The 16,267-nt window shown below is 39.2% G+C and overlaps 1 pseudogene; it reads right to left on the reverse strand.

The window, feature by feature from the left end:
* Positions 1-16,267, reverse strand: part of LOC120878245 — a 139,922-nt pseudogene that overhangs the window by 107,557 nt on the left and 16,098 nt on the right.

The raw sequence follows: 16,267 nt of genomic DNA on the forward strand, positions 1-16,267 counted from the left end.
TCATCTTGTCCTTCTTAAAGGAATTCTTCCCTTTCATCCTCCTCCCCATCTTCATATTCATCTAGTTGTTTTTCCCCAGTGATTTGTAATTCTTTTCTTTCATAATGGCATACTTAGTATGCCAATATTTATAAATCTGAATCATGCACATGTATGGCTATTATCACACCATTTCATATCATGACTTTGAAGGCTTCTATTTCTGTGATGGGATCCTTTTTGTCACCATAAGGATCAGAGGACTGCTATGTGAACAAATATAGAGAAAGAAGAGTTACAAAGAGAACATCTTACCTTTGTACGACCAAGGCCTGCTACAGACTTGAGAAGTTTTGAAACAGGCTCAGGCGATGGGAAGGCAGGATGACAGATGCCCTCAAACCAGGGTGATGGTTTGGGAAATGTTTCAACCACATCTTCAACGTTACTATCAGAATTATTGTCCTCAGACAAAGTTATACTCTCTGGTCTCAAAATGCCACATGTTGGTTCTACTACAGTGAAAACAGGAGAGAGTACATGAGAACATGTGTCATTTCAAATCAAGGAATAACACCAGGAGGACAGTCTTCAAATAACTTACTGTCTCTCTTGGATTGCTGAGAAGACTGCATTAGCTTTCTTAACTTTGATTTCAGGACATGCTGGAGAAGAAAATAAGAGCTTGAAAAATATAACAAGTATCAACCTGAGTAAAAGAATTATAACATCCCCCATTCCTCTATGATCTAACACAAAGAGCACAGGCTCTGGAGTCATTCAGATGTGGATTCAAATCCCATTTGTGTCATTGACTGACCTGCTCAGGGGGAAAGGATCATGACAGATGACATCAGAAGCCCCAGATGTTCCTCTCCTTACCCCTAATTGACTGCTATACAAATACTAGGACACCCACTAGATTACTTTCTCTTCCAAAATGTTCTAGAGTAATAATTTATCCCCAGTAGTTTACAGCACTATTGAAAAACTAAGATATTTAAATTAATTGCTATATTTTGAAATTTGCTTCCATGATTAATATATACATGGATTATCACTTCTGAAGGGAAATATGAAAGTTTAGGTTTTAACAGAACCTTATTTAGATGGGATAGAACTGTAAACAGGATAAGCTACTTTTATTCTGTTTGTCAAACAGCTAGAGACCAATGAAACAGGGAAAAAATTCAGCTGCTTCTATAAAACAAGGAAAAGACACGGTTAAAGTCATAGGGCAATGATCATGAATGGAAACCACACTCTAAATAGAAAACCATAAGCAAACTTGTTCACAATAGAAACAGAGAGAGATGGACTGAAAGAACAGACACCGAAGAAATGTGTCCTGCAAGGAAAAATTAGGTTAACAGTAAATATTTTTTTTAAAAAATTTTTAAAGGTAGAGGAGGAAGAAGAAAGGAAAAAGAGAGACATTTCTAATCAAGAACAATCTTTACTGAAAAAAAAAGTATAATAAGTTATGCAGAGAAACACATTTACGTAGAGTTTATATACAATAGATCAGTAACATATCAGTATTCTTAAGGATATACTATGAGCAAAGCCTCTATTTCATATGATTTTATTAATATTTTTTATGCATCTACACTGCTCTTCAAAGTTTATGAAAATATCCACATCAGTTCAGCTCAGTTCAGTTGCTCAGTTGTGTGCAACTCTTTGTGATCCCATGGACTGCAGCACGCCAGGCTTCCCTGTTCATCACCAACTCCCAGAGGTTTTACAAGCTCTTGTCCATTGAGTCGAGGATGCCATCCAACTATCTCATCCTCTGTCGACCCCTTCTTCTCCTTCAAACTTTCCCAGAACCGGTATTTTCTAATGAGTCAGTTCTTCGCATCAGATGACCAAACTATTGATTGGAGTTTCAGCTTCAGCATCAGTCCTCTCAGTGAATACTCAGGACTGATTTCCTTTAGAATGGATTGGTTGGATCTCCTTGCAGTCCAACGGACTCTGAGGCTTCTCCAACACCACAGTTCAAAACCAGCAATTATTCGGTGCTCAGCCTGCTTTATAGTCCAACTCTCACATCCATACATGACTACTAGAAAAACCATAGCTTAGACTAGACAGAACTTTGCTGACAAAGTGATGTCCCTGCTTTTTAATCTGCTGTCTAAGTTGGGCATAGCTTTTCATCCACGGAGCAAGCGTCTTTTAATTTCTTGGCTGCAGTAACCATCTACAGTGATTTTGAACCCACAAAAAAGAAGCCTGTCACTGTTTCCATTGTTTCCCCATCTATTTGCCATGAAGTGATGGGACAAGATGCCATGATCTTAGTTTTCTGAATGTTGAGTTGTAAGTCAACTTTTTCACTCTCCTCTTTCACTTTCATTAAGAGGCTCTTTTGTTCTTCTTCAATTTCTGCCATCATGGTGGTGTTATCTGCGTATCTGAGGTTACTGATATTTCTTTTAGCTATCTTGATTCCAGCTTGTGCTTCATCCAGCCTGGCATTTCTCATGATGTACTATGCATATAAGTTAAATAAGCAGGGTGGCAATTTACATCCTTGATGTACTCCTTTCCTGATTTGGAACCAGTCTATTGTTCCATATGCAGTTCTAACTTTTGCTTCTTGTCCTGTATACAGATTTCCCTGGAAGCAGGTCAGATGGTCTGGTATTCCCATCTCTTGAAGAATTTTCTACACTTTGTTGTGATCCACAGAGTCAAATGGTTTAGCACAGTCAATAAAACAGAAGTAGATGCATTTCTGGAACTCACTTGCCTTTTCTATGATCCAGAGGATGTTGACAATTTGATCTCTTGTTCCTCTGCCTTTTCTAAATCCAGCTTGAACATCTGAAGTTCATGGTTCACATACTCTTGAAGCCTGGGCTTGGAAAATTTTGAGCATTACTTTGCTAGCATGTGAGATGTGTGCCATTATGTGGTAGTTTGAACATTCTTTGGCATTGCCTTTCTTTGGATTGGAAGGAAAACTGACCTTTTCCAGTCCTGTGACCACTGCTGAGTTTTCCAGATTTGCTGGCATATTGAGTGCAGCACTTTCACAGCATCATCTTTCAGGATTTGAAATAGCTCAACTGCAATTCCATTACCTCCACTAACTTTGTTCATACTGATGCTTCTTAAGGCCTACTTGACTTTGCATTCCAGGATGTTTGGCTCTAGGTGAGTGATCACACCATCCTGGTTATCTGGGTCATAAAGATCTTCTTTGTAGAGTTCTGTGTATTCTTGCCACCTCATCTTAATATCTTCTGCTTCTGTTAGGTCCATACCATTTCACCCTTTATGGTGTCCATCTTTGCATGAAATATTCCCATGGTATCCCGAATTTTCTTGAAGAGATCTCTAGCCTGTCCCATTCTATTGTTTTCTCTATTTCTTTGCATTCATCACTGAGAAAGGCTTTCTTATCTCTCCTTGCTATTCTTTGGAACTCTGCATTCAAATGGGTATATCTTTCCATTTCTCCTTTGCCTTTTGCTTCTCCTTTCCTCAGCTATTTGGAAGGCCTCCTCAGACAACCATTTTGCCTTTTCTGTTTTCCTTTTTCTTGGGGATGGTCTTGATAACTGCCTCTTGTACAATGTCATGAATCTCCATGCATAGTTCTTCAGGCACTTTGTTCATCAGATCTAATCGCTTGAATCTATTTGTCACTTCCGCTGTCTAATCATAAGAGTAAATACTACATGAAACTAATTTCAGATCAGGAAAACTAATTTCACAACAGAACACTTTACCTTGGTTTTAAAGTCTAAGACTTCATCGTTTGATGTAGGCCCTAAATCCATGCCAGGTTTGTTGGAAACTTTTAAAGCAAAAACATAAAATAAAAATGAGTGAGCTCATGTCCTTGAAGAAAAGAAAAAAAAAAAAAACAAGTTCAAGTTTTTCAATATATTAAATGAACCTTCTTGACATGAATAAAATTTGGCCTGTTTTAAAACATCTCTTAAAAAAATTTTTTTTAAAGATTTCTTGATGTGCACCACTTTTAAAGTATTTACTGAATTAGTTCCAATGGTGCTTCTATTTTATGTTTTGGCTGTCTGACCCCAGGTCACATGAGATCTTAGCTTCTCTGACAGAGTATCAAACCCACACTGCCTACATTGGAACATGTATTACTAACCATCTTAACTACTGCACCCCCAGGGAAGTCTCCAAAAAAGTTTTTCGTTACCTCTTTCTGCATCCATCTCTCCCAACCTATGAAATATCTAGTTAACAATCATTGTTAGTTTCCATAACAGAGAGTGACAACCAATGTATCCGCAGAGGCTAAAAATAATTTGTTTTCACTAAAAGTTCTTATAGCTGAACTGAAAATCCAATTAATGGATTGAAATAATTCTTGTTTGCCAAACTGGAATAAACCTGATGACTTAAAACAAAGTGAAAGAATAAGCTTTTCCTTCTCCATTGTCTGTTCAAGGTTCAGAGATGAATCTGAGTCCATCCAAAATGGGAGTCTTGGTCCATCAGCAGGGATACCACTTACTGAAATGATACCACTTCTCTCCCTTACTCTAAGAGGGAGTACAGGGCGTTTCCCCACAATGTTAAAACTTAAAATGTACACAAGTCAAAGAACTAATTTATATATTTAACTTATATGATACATGGGTACTTCTCAGTCTCTGCTGAGGGCCATGGGAGTGGACATGGGAGCCAGAAAGGCCAACTGTCAAATCACGGGTCTACTCATCTTAACCAGGTCGATTGACTAAACTTCTGAAACAACAGTTGCATAACTAAGTAAAAACAGGATGGGCTCGATAAAGGACAGAAATGGTATGGGCCTAACAGAAGCAAAAGATATTAAGAAGAGGTGGCAAGAATACACAGAAGAACTGTACAAAAAAGATCTTCACGACCCAGATAATCATGATGGTGTGATCATTCATCTAGAGCCAGACATCCTGGAATGTGAAGTCAAGTGGGCCTTAGAAAGCATCACTAAGAACAAAGCTAGTGGAGGTGATGGAATTGCAGTTGAGCTATTTCAAATCCTGAAAGATGATGCTGTGAAAGTGCTGCACTCAATATGCCAGCAAATTTGGAAAACTCAGCAGTGGTCACAGGACTGGAAAAGGTCAGTTTTCATTCCAATCCCAAAGAAAGGCAATGCCAAAGAATGCTCAAAATATCACACAATAGCACTCATCTCCCATGCTAATAAAGTAATGCTCAAAATTCTCCAAGCCAGGCTTCAGCAATATGTGAAATATGAACTTCCTGATGTTCAAGCTGGTTTTAGAAAAGGCAGAGGAACAAGAGATCAAATTGCCAACATCCACTGGATCATTGAAAAAGCAAGAGAGTTCCGGAAAAACATCTATTTCTGCTTTATTGACTATGCCAAAGCCTTTGACTGTGCGGATCACAACAAACTGTGGAAAATTCTGAAAGAGATGGGAATACCAGACCACCGGACCTGCCTCGTGAGAAATCTGTATGCAGGTCAGGAAGCAACAGTTAGAACTGGACATGGAACCACAGACTGGTTCCAAATAGGAAAAGGAGTTAAGGCTGTATATTGTCACCCTGCTTATTTAACTTATATGCAGAGTACATCATGAGAAATGCTGGACTGGAAGAAACACAAGCTGGAATCAAGACTGCCGGGAGAAATATCAATAACCTCAGTTATGCAGATGACACCACCCTTATGGCAGAAAGTGAAGAGGAACTAAAAAGCCTCTTGATGAAAGTGAAAGAGGAGAGCGAAAATGTTGGCTTAAAGCTCAACGTTCAGAAAACGAAGATCATGGCATCCGGTCCCATCACTTCATGGGAAATAGATGGGGAAACAGTGGAAACTATCTCAGACTTTATTTTTGGGGGCTCCAAAATCACTGTAGATGGTGACTGCAGCCATGAAATTAAAAGACGCTTATCCTTCGAAGAAAAGTTATGACCAACATAGATAGCATATTCAAAAGCAGAGACATTAGTTTGCCGACTAAAGTCAGTCTAGTCAAGGGTATTGTTTTTCCTGTGGTCATGTATGGATGTGAGAGTTGGACTGTGAAGAAGGCTGAGTGCCAAAAAATTGCTGCTTTTGAACTGTGGTGTTGGAGAAGACTCTTGAGAGTCCCTTGGACTGCAAGGAGATCCAACCAGTCCACTCTGAAAGAGATCAGCCCTGGGATTTCTTTGGAAGGAATGATGCTAAATCTGAAACTCCAGTACTTTGGCCACCTCATGCAAAAAGTTGACTCATTGGAAAAGACTCTGATGCTGGGAGAGATTGTGGGCAGGAGGAGAAGGGGACGACAGAGGATGAGATGGCTGGATGGCATCACTGACTCGATGGATGTGAGTCTGAGTGAACTCCGGGAGTTGGTGATTGACAGGGAGGCCTGGCGTGCTGCGATTCATGGGGTTGCAAATAGTCGGACACGACTGAGCAACTGAACTGAACTGAACTGAGGACACAGCTACTTTACAAAGCTGCTGTGATGACTCTAGGAGGTCACAAATATTATGCACGTAATGCAGTGTCTAACCCAGAGTAGAACACTCAACAAACATTAGTTTCTCTTCTCCATGTTCCCTTAGTTAAACATATAATTTAAAACATCCATAAAATCCTACGTCCTTGAAAAGTCCTCTTCAGAACTCTCATCCACTATTAAAGATAAAAAGCAAGATACATTTTAAATCAAAGGAAGAAAAATACAGAAAATTAAAACCTCAAGACTGATGCTTTCTTTAAAAGTATTCCTTTCAAACCACACCTGGAGGCCACACTAGAGGAAGGGAACAGTGATTGTACTATACTCATAGGCCACTAATGCCTAAGAACCACTCCTCCCCTTCATAGTCATCAAATGTAAAACAAAATAACAAAGAAAAGAACTGCCGTTTACAATGACCATAATCCTAACCAAACTCCAGGAGACTGACAGAAAATGATACTATATCATTAATACAATCAGTACTATAAGCTGACAATAGCACGCTTAAACAGGACAGTATTTCTGGATTTCTATTGCCTGGAGCAATGAACAGACTATAGGTGTCTTGCTGGGACATGACAACTTCTCTGGCTCTTCAGTTCACAATGAAAATGCCCTATCACAGAGAAGCTTGGTCAAAGGCACTGAACCTCAGAGCAAGGGAAAACATCAGAAACAAAAGTCTTCTCTTCCTGGCCCTCTTTCCAAAGGCAAGAGAAGTATGAAAGTTGTAGTGATTCCAGGTTTAGAAAGGATAATCTCTTGAAAGGCAGGTGGGGGTGGGCAAACGGATACAGGGGCTCAACTCAGTGGTGAGAATGGGGACTAGACTTGTAGTGGTGAGCATGAAGTAGGGTACACAGAAGCTGAACTTTTTTAAAAAGTTATATATATATATATGTGTGTGTGTGTGTAGGGAAATTATATATATATATATATATATATATATATATATATATGGAACTTTTTAAAAACGTTCAGCTTCTGTGTGTGTGTGTGTGTGTATGTGTAGGGAAATTATATATATATATATATATGGAACTTTTTTAAAACGTTCAGCTTCTGTGTGTGTGTTTGTGTGTGTGTATGTGTGTGTGTGTACTAACATGTTTAAAAAGAATCTCTTGAGACTATCTCCTTCCATTGCTCAAGAGTATCTGGACCACACAGAGCAGGATGGTCCAAAGAGTGTTGTGTACTAGGAGGTATATCATTATATCAATCCTTCCCATTATATGGCAAATGTTTATAGAAATCATGCTTTTTCAGCTTGGAAGCCATACATCATCACATCCTAAGCTGATGAACAAGGGGAGGGAGAGAAGAATGGAGGGAGCCACGGACTCTGGTGCTGTTGGACAACATTTCCCACGGGTCGTCATGATGCTGGAGGGATGACTCACATGCAGTGACTCCATGGGGAGAGGAGCACTTCGAGCTTGAGCAAGGAGAGCAGGGGCAGTGGTTTTTAAGTGTTTTCACCCTGTGACATCAGAACAATGCTTTGTACATAAAAGACACTTGAAATTTATCTGTTTAGTGAACAAATGAACAAATAAATAAGCATGTTTTCTTTGAAAATTTTCTTTTATTTTCTTTTATTTTTATTTTATTTTTATTTTTTTAAATTTTTTTTTAATTTTTAATTTTTACTTTACAATTCTGTATTGGTTTTGGCATAGATTGACATGAATCCACCACAGGTGTACATGCGTTCCCAAACATGAACCCCCCTCCCACCCCCCTCCCCACAACATCTCTCTGGGTCATCCCCGCGCATCAGCCCCAAGCGTGCCATATCCTGCATCAGACATAGACTGGCAATTCGATTCTTACATGATATTATACATGTTTCAATGCCATTCTCCCAAATCATCACACCCTCTCCCTCTCCCTCTGAGTCCAAAAGCCCGCTATACACATCTGTATCTTTTTTGCTATCCTGCATACAGGGTCATCATTGCCATCTTCCTAAATTCCATATATATGTGTTAGTATACTGTATTGGTGTTTTTCTTTCTGGCTCACTTCACTCTGTAAGATACAGAAATTAACCAGGGAAAACTCCATTCTGAGCGTATAGAAGACCAAGACACTGACATCTCTGTATCTCCTCTGACTAGTGTAATAAACCAACCTAGTTCTTTGATAGATGTTTTTGTTGTTCAGTCACCAAATCATGTCTGACTCTTGTGACCCCATGGACTACAGCTCACCAGGCCCTCCTGTCCATGGGATTTCTCAGGCAAGAGTATTGGAGTGGGTTGCCATTTTCTTCTCCAGGGGATCTTCCCGACACAGGGATCAAGCCATATCTCCTGCATTGGCAGGTGGATTCTTTACTACTGAGCCACCTGGGAAGCTCCCTTTGATTAGATAGAGGTCTACTCAGTTAAAGGTATCCTTGGATACCCTGTACAATGGGCTAGATGCCACATCGAGTGAACCTAATGCTGTTTTTGTTAATGAAAAGTATTTTTGTGCTTTTACTAGAAACTGCAGAGTCCCAAGTTGTTCTATTTAAATATCTATTATGATAATCTTTTAACTGATGGCAAGAGAACATCTTGTTCTTACAAAACTATACTCTCATGACAATTGTCCAATACACAGAAGAAAACATTTGATCCTAATGAAGTCAACTTATCTCACTCTCTCTGGATCTGTAAGGAATGAAGTTAGTAATCTAGTCATGCTTGATACAATAGGCAAAATAACTCAGTCTCATCCAGGCATTGCTTTTCTGCCTTCTGTACAATTGGTAGGTATCTTTCAGAAATAATCTCTCACTACTATGCTGCACACTGGCTCAGCTTTGCAGTTATTATTTATCATTTCTTATCCTACCTGGAAGGAATTATTCAAGTTCCTAGTTTTAATGATGGTAACTATTTTAGTGAGACTAATCACTACACAGTAACTTCTAACTATTCATTCACTAAACACAAACCATTTCTAAAAACAAAAGTTCACTTTCATAAGACGTCCAATTTGCTGTACTATGACTATAGATGAAATATACATCATACTCACTTAAATTTCTTTTTTTCTGATTTACACAAAGATCTAATATAGGACTTTAGGGGCCAAATTAAAGAGATGGATTTCTTTTCAGACAATATTGTCTTTGATGTTAAATCACCTACAATTAACTTCTTGAAGAATTCTGAATACTAAAGTATAAAGAAATTAATTTAAAAAATAAAATACACATGCAGTTTACACTAAATTTTCATACTTCTTTCTTTCATTATTGAAACCACCTCATTCCTAGGTTATTTATGGTAGAATCACCGAGAGTAATTTGGTATCAGAAGACGTACCTGGGTTTCTATTTTCAGGAGAAGTTTTAGATCTCTTTTCTTTATATTCAGAAATCAGTTGGTGAAAGCTATGTATTAAAAAGGCAACAAATAATATTTTAACACTGATATGAAAATAAACTACTAAATTCTTAGATCATTTCAGACAATGTCAGAGATAATATCAAAACTTTAATTGTCACATACATTTCAAGTTTCTAAGTTCTATAAACTTTTATTTAGCATGTAATAAAGGAGAAAGTCAGAGAAGGCACTGGCACCCCACTCCAGTATTCTTGCCTGAAAAATCGCATGGACAGAGGAGCCTGGTATGTTGCAGACCATGGGTCGCTAAGGGTCAGACACGACTGAGCGACTTCACTTTCACTTTTCACTTTCATGCATTGGAGAAGGAAATGGCAACCCACTCCAGTGTTCTTGCCTGGAAAATCCCAGGGATGGGGGATCCTGGTGGGCTGCCGTCTATGGGGTTGCACAGAGTCAGACACGACTGAAGTGACTTAGCAGCAAAAGAGAAAGTAAAGGTATATTTCACCCTTCTTATTTAACTTATATGCAGAGTACATTATGAGGAACACTGGGCTGGATGAAGCAGAAGCTGGAATCAGGATTGCTGGGAGAAATATCAATAACCTCAGATATGCAGATGACACCACCCATATGGCAGAAAGTAAAGAAGAACTAAAACGCCTCTTAATGAAAGTGAAAGAAGAGAGTGAAAAAGTTGGCTTAAAGCTCAACATTCAGAAAACTAAGATCATGGCATCTGGTCCCGTCACTTAGATGGGGAAACAGTGACTGACTTTGTTTTTTCGGGCTCCAAAATCACTGCAAATGGTGATTGCAGCCAAGAAATTAAAAGACGCTTACTCCTTGGAAAGAAAGACAGACCAACTTAGCATATTAAAAAGCAGAGACATTATTTTCTCAACATAGGTCCGTCTAGTTAAGGTTATGGTTTTTCCAGTAGTCATATATGGATATAAGAGTTGGACTATAAAGAAAGCAGAGCACAGAAGAATTGATGCTTCTGAACTGTGGTCTTGGAAAAAACTCTTGAGAGTCCCTTGGACTACAACGAGATCCAACCAGTCCATCCTAAAGGAAATCAGTCCTGGGCTTTCATTGGAAGTACTGATGTTGAAGCTGAAACTCCAATATTTTGGCCACCTGATGTGAAGAGCAGACTCATTTGAAAAGACCCTGATGCTGGGAAAGATTGAAGGCAGGAGGAGAAGGGGACAATAGAGGATGAGATGGTTAGATGGCATCACTGACTCAATGGACATGATTTGGGGTAAACTCTGGGAGTTGGTGACGGACAGGGAGGCCTGGCGTGCTGCGGTTCATGGGGTCCCAAAGAGTGGAATACGACTGAGCAACTGAACTGAACTGAAAGGAGAAAGAAAAGGAAGATGAAGTAGTCATAAACTCAGGGAAGTACAGCTCCAATAAATAACTAGATTTAGCTTGGCATACGAAAATCCTCTCGAGCTTGCAAATCCTACCTCTATAGCCAACTGCTCTTTGTTCCTGGATGAGTTGTTTCTCTTCAAAGTCTTCCTCTACACAACTGGGATATTACTACCTTATTTCACAAGAGGATTAATACGATGTAATGACATGATATACCCCCAAAATGCTTGCAGAAACAGTCAAAGAGTGGAATAATTTCATCTTCAACTTTATTGCTGTAACTGCTTTGGAACTCCAAGTAAATCCCAATGTGTGCTTTTTCATACGTTTAACATTCAAGTGTTGCATGAAACTGTTATTAATTCTGGTGATTAGCGGTTCTTTGTGGTTTGTAATGTAGGGAATCTCAGCTTTTAGATAATGTGTACCTAAATTTATTTATAACATATGAATTCACTACATTAGAGGACAGAATGATCACCCATTATTGCAGCTAATTACACCAAGAGCAGAAAACTAATCACAATCAAGACCTGGCCTGGACCACTACTCTTCCTTCCCTACCTACTCAAACTCTGAACCAGCAGATCTTTCTGACAATGATGTTTAATCTCCATGTTCCTCTCCAATTCACTTGGAAGACATATCCCTACTCTTACAGTGGGTACTGGCAAGGTCTAGACAGGGCTGACCTCTCTGAAGTCCAACTATCTTACTTAAGATTTATGGATTTCTGCTGAATGGGTTCCTTATGGGGCAGATTCTGAAAACATTTAAGGTGGAGGCAGACAGAAATCCATTGGAATATTTTCATTATTACAGGAAACAGATCCCATGAGGGTCCAAGCATAATTAGGGAATCTCAGGCAAGCTGGCACCCACTACTCTGGGAAGGACGACAGGGAACCTGTGACCTAAGAAAAAATGCCCCCACAGGACAGAAAGCCACCTTGAGGTTCAAGTCTAGATATAAAGGAGAAAGAGAAGTCTGCTCAATCCCTGCTGAAGCACTTGACCCTCTCTGACAGCCTAAAATGGTCCCCACTGACATCTGTTCACAAAAAAGATAAATAAGAGCCTCAAGGGCACCTCATCATGAAGATCTCGGTTTCCATGTGGGCTCCACATAAGGTCTCTGAGTGAGGCGGGAAGCTAGGTGGCCCAGCTGCCCGAACTGGGTGCTGGTGCTTTGTTTGCAACAGTGACTGAGCGACAAGCGTATATATGAGAACAAAGGAGCTCTCACTCTGAAGTTGACGTGTGCATCACCTTAAAGGCTGGGGAACCTGGGCCCAGAGGGGCAGCCTGGGGCCAAAGGTCAACCATGAGCCCACTGCAGGATGAGGTGTTTTTGTTTTTGTTTTTGTTTTTCTTTTAAAATGATTTTATTAAAGGTCTTTTTAGAGCCACATCCAGACTCCAGATCCACCTGCCAAGCAGACTCTGTCAAGACCAGCTGTAGCAGCAGTGCTGCAGCAATAGAATCAATGCAAGCAACAGAATGATGAGAAGGAACTATTTTCTCCCCTCCAAATGACTTGCAGAAGAGGACTGTCTTGTTGACCTTAGGGAATCCTCCAGGTTCTTGGAAAATTCAAGCCGAAGCATATAGAGAGGCAAGTCCTCAAAGGAAAGCAGGATTTGCTGCTGAGTTAAATATCTCAAGACCCAAAGAACTAGTTAGAAATATCACAACTGTGACACTGTTCATATACCATACCGAGAGGTCACACTTGGAATAAAATGGCTAATGTCAAGCTTTCTAAGGATCAAGCTCTACATGTCCTGAGATAAAGCACCCCAAGCCCACAGCCAAGAGTAACTAATTGGCTTTCAGCTCTTGAGGCGGAACATCTAACCACCATTCTCCAAACTGCCTGCTCCAAACTGGAACTCTCACTGATCACATAGCAAGTAACAGTTAAAATTATTTTTGGCTGCAGTTTAGTGAGAACTGGCATTTTAATGTGAACACTTACATATTAAAACCAATAATAACAGCATATTCTTCTGCAGTTCATCCAAAAACATCTTGAGAAAATATGTCAGCACCTTCCTGAAGAAGAAGTCTGACAACATTTGCTGATTCATACATGATAGCAAGCATGAGGGCTGTTCTAAAACAACAGAGAGATGACTTCAGCCTCAGGAAGTTGAGTTGACTTACTTAAACAGTTAATTTGTTATGTTTTTCCAAGTGAATGCCTTGCCCTTTCATGAAGAACTGACAACTGTTCATCTTTGCAAATTACCTCCAAGGCTAAAATGAAGGGACAGGAAAGAAGCCTCCTGTCCCACTGGGATGCCAGGTAGCAGCACTTACTATTTCAAAAGTCCCTGATGGGGACTTCCCTGGTGGGCCAGTGGATAAGACTCCAGGCTCCCAGTGCAGGGGGCTTAGATTCCATCCTTGGTCAGGGAACTTGATCCCATATGCTGCAACTAAGAGTTCCCACAACTAGGACCCCACGTAGCCAAATAAATAAATGTTTTTTTAAAAAATAGTAATAAAGTCCTTGATGGACAAGAAACGGTGCTGAGGTCACTTATCTGAGGCAGGTGACTCTTTAAGGGATAAATTCCCCATTTCCCCCTTAGTTGATATATTCAGCTTCAAAGTCAGCTAGAGGTTGGGTTAAGGAAAGGCTACTTGTAGGTTTAAATCAAAAATATTGATAATAATGGGAATAAAAATAGTCATGGTCACAGTTAATGATGTGGACAAGCATGTGCTAGGCACTAAAAATGAAATACTATATATATATAATCTTTCTTACACACAGGCACTTTTGAAAGATGCAATACTATTTGCCTTTCGTATCAGGAAACTTATTTGCTGATGATAACCCTAATCTGTAGGAAACCTAGAAATTGAACCTAGCCTGAATCTAAAGGCCATCATTTTCATCTGTATCGTCCACCTCTGACTTGTCTTTGTTAAAGGAACTGTTTATCCAATCAAAGCTATCTTTCTTCCTTCTACCTGCATTAAAAATGAAAATATCAAAATGTACTAAAATGATAACAGATAAAAACTGATGAGCCCACGGGATCTGGTGACAGTATGTAACCATCACCATTTTGTGGCTGTTGTTATTTAGTCGCTATGTTGTATCTGACTCTTTTGCAACGTAGTAACATCAGCATTCTTCAAACAAAGTAATTTAAAACAAAGAGTTATCCAAAAGACAAAATCAAGTCTTTTAGGTTTACTATGCATCTTATAAAAATATACACATACAAAGTAGAGGTTAAAGAATTATTTTAAAAGAATTAAGAAACTCGATACTGTCATGAGGTAAACTAAAAAGGAGAATCCATATTTCACAAAGCTAATAAAACTAATTTGAAATCTCTCAGCTATTACATGATCAACCAAACAAACAAAAAGAGGTTGCATATGACATCAGTCAATATTATAAAGGAATATGAATCCTGCTATACATTCCTGCTCTATATTGTTCATGATTCCCAGTCAGAATAATTTATTTTCTACCTAAGTGATGATCTGTTGATCACAAATGAATCCTTTTATTCACTTAATCTTGATATTACCATACTAGAACAGCACTAAGGGTTTTTGTTTTTCTTTTGGAAAAGAACAATGGTACCTTTTCATCTTACCAACCGCATGTATATTTGCTTCTTTCTTTACTAAAAACTCCACCATTTGCCCTCTCCTTTCACATATTGCAAGTAACAGTGGTGTCAGGTCATCCTATAAAACAGGGGAAACCATTTCTAATGTACACAGTTAACCTATTTCTAAACTGAAATTAAAATCATGCAATAAATTCTCTGAACTTAACAGTCAGAAAATAAATGAAAGAGAGCCCCCTCCCCATTGCCCTGTGCACCTTCTTTCTCTTTAATATGCTCCTCCTCCAGGCCTTCCCTGGTGGTCCAGTGGCTAAGTGTCAAGCTCCCAATGCAGGGGGTGCAGGTATCATTTAGCTACTGTATCAATTGCATATTTTAGGGACAATGCTGAGGCAGAAATATATAATACTGTCTGTAGCATGCATAACCTATCCAAAGATGACCATGAGTAAACTCAAAAGGTTTACAGACATTCCAGTGGGAATACTATTCTCTACATGAACGTGCAAAGAGAGAAACTTTTTTTTTTTCTTTTTCAAAAAGTCAACTGTGGGAACCCTATTTTACTGCTTTCTCAGAAATGTCTCCTGGAATTTAATCTTACTCATTCTCTCTTCCTTGCTCGCTCTTTCCACCACCCTTCCTTAAGTCAGACGTTCTGGCTGAGAGGTCAGCATTATCTAGATGCTAACTGCATGCAGAATGAGCACCCTCCCTACCTTATCTTGAAAGACCTTTCTTGATGACTCTCGTATGATTACCCCCAGACCACCAGGAGGAAGCTTCCAAAATCTTGAGTTCTGGTGTCTGTCTCGCTTTACTGCTCTTCGTTAAAGATTGCAACATAAAATTACCAATAAATACACACTCAACATTTTCTCGGGGAGTTGCTCTTCCACCAGCTCTCCCTGCACTGTCTCTTATATTCTTGTGTGTTTGTGAGAGTTATTCAGTGTGAAACCACCACAACCAACTTGAAATTTCTAATTTGAAAAATTTAATCCCATTTTTAAGAGATTTTTTAAAATATGAAATCAATTATGGATTAATTAGACTGTCTTTTAAAACCTTCAAATATTTATCAAACTAAACTATCAATCAAAAATTGGAAACTCAAATGCTTATGGATGGAAAGCTGATGACCTGAATAAGTGAAAAAGCCAGGTGAGACCAGTAACCCCGAAAACACATGTCCCACACAAAAAGGGTGGCCTCTGCATGCAGACCAAACAGTAGGATGGGCTCAAGGGGGTCCAGATTTGGTCCTTGGGGAAGCCTGAACTTCTGCATGAGCCTCCTAAATTTGAAATGTTGACTCAATGTATCGAGGTAAACTAAACATATCCAAGGGCCATGTTTGGTTTATGGCCCACTTTTGGTTTTATGTTTGCTGTTTCCAAACAGGTGGGTATAAAGCAAATATTTGTAGGTGAAACCTTTCCTTTCTTTAGTATCATATGTTTCACAAAAAAAGTGGGT

The sequence above is a fragment of the Oryx dammah genome, unplaced genomic scaffold, assembly GCF_014754425.2.
Source record: "Oryx dammah isolate SB20612 unplaced genomic scaffold, SCBI_Odam_1.1 HiC_scaffold_18, whole genome shotgun sequence".
Classification (NCBI taxonomy): domain Eukaryota; kingdom Metazoa; phylum Chordata; class Mammalia; order Artiodactyla; family Bovidae; genus Oryx; species Oryx dammah.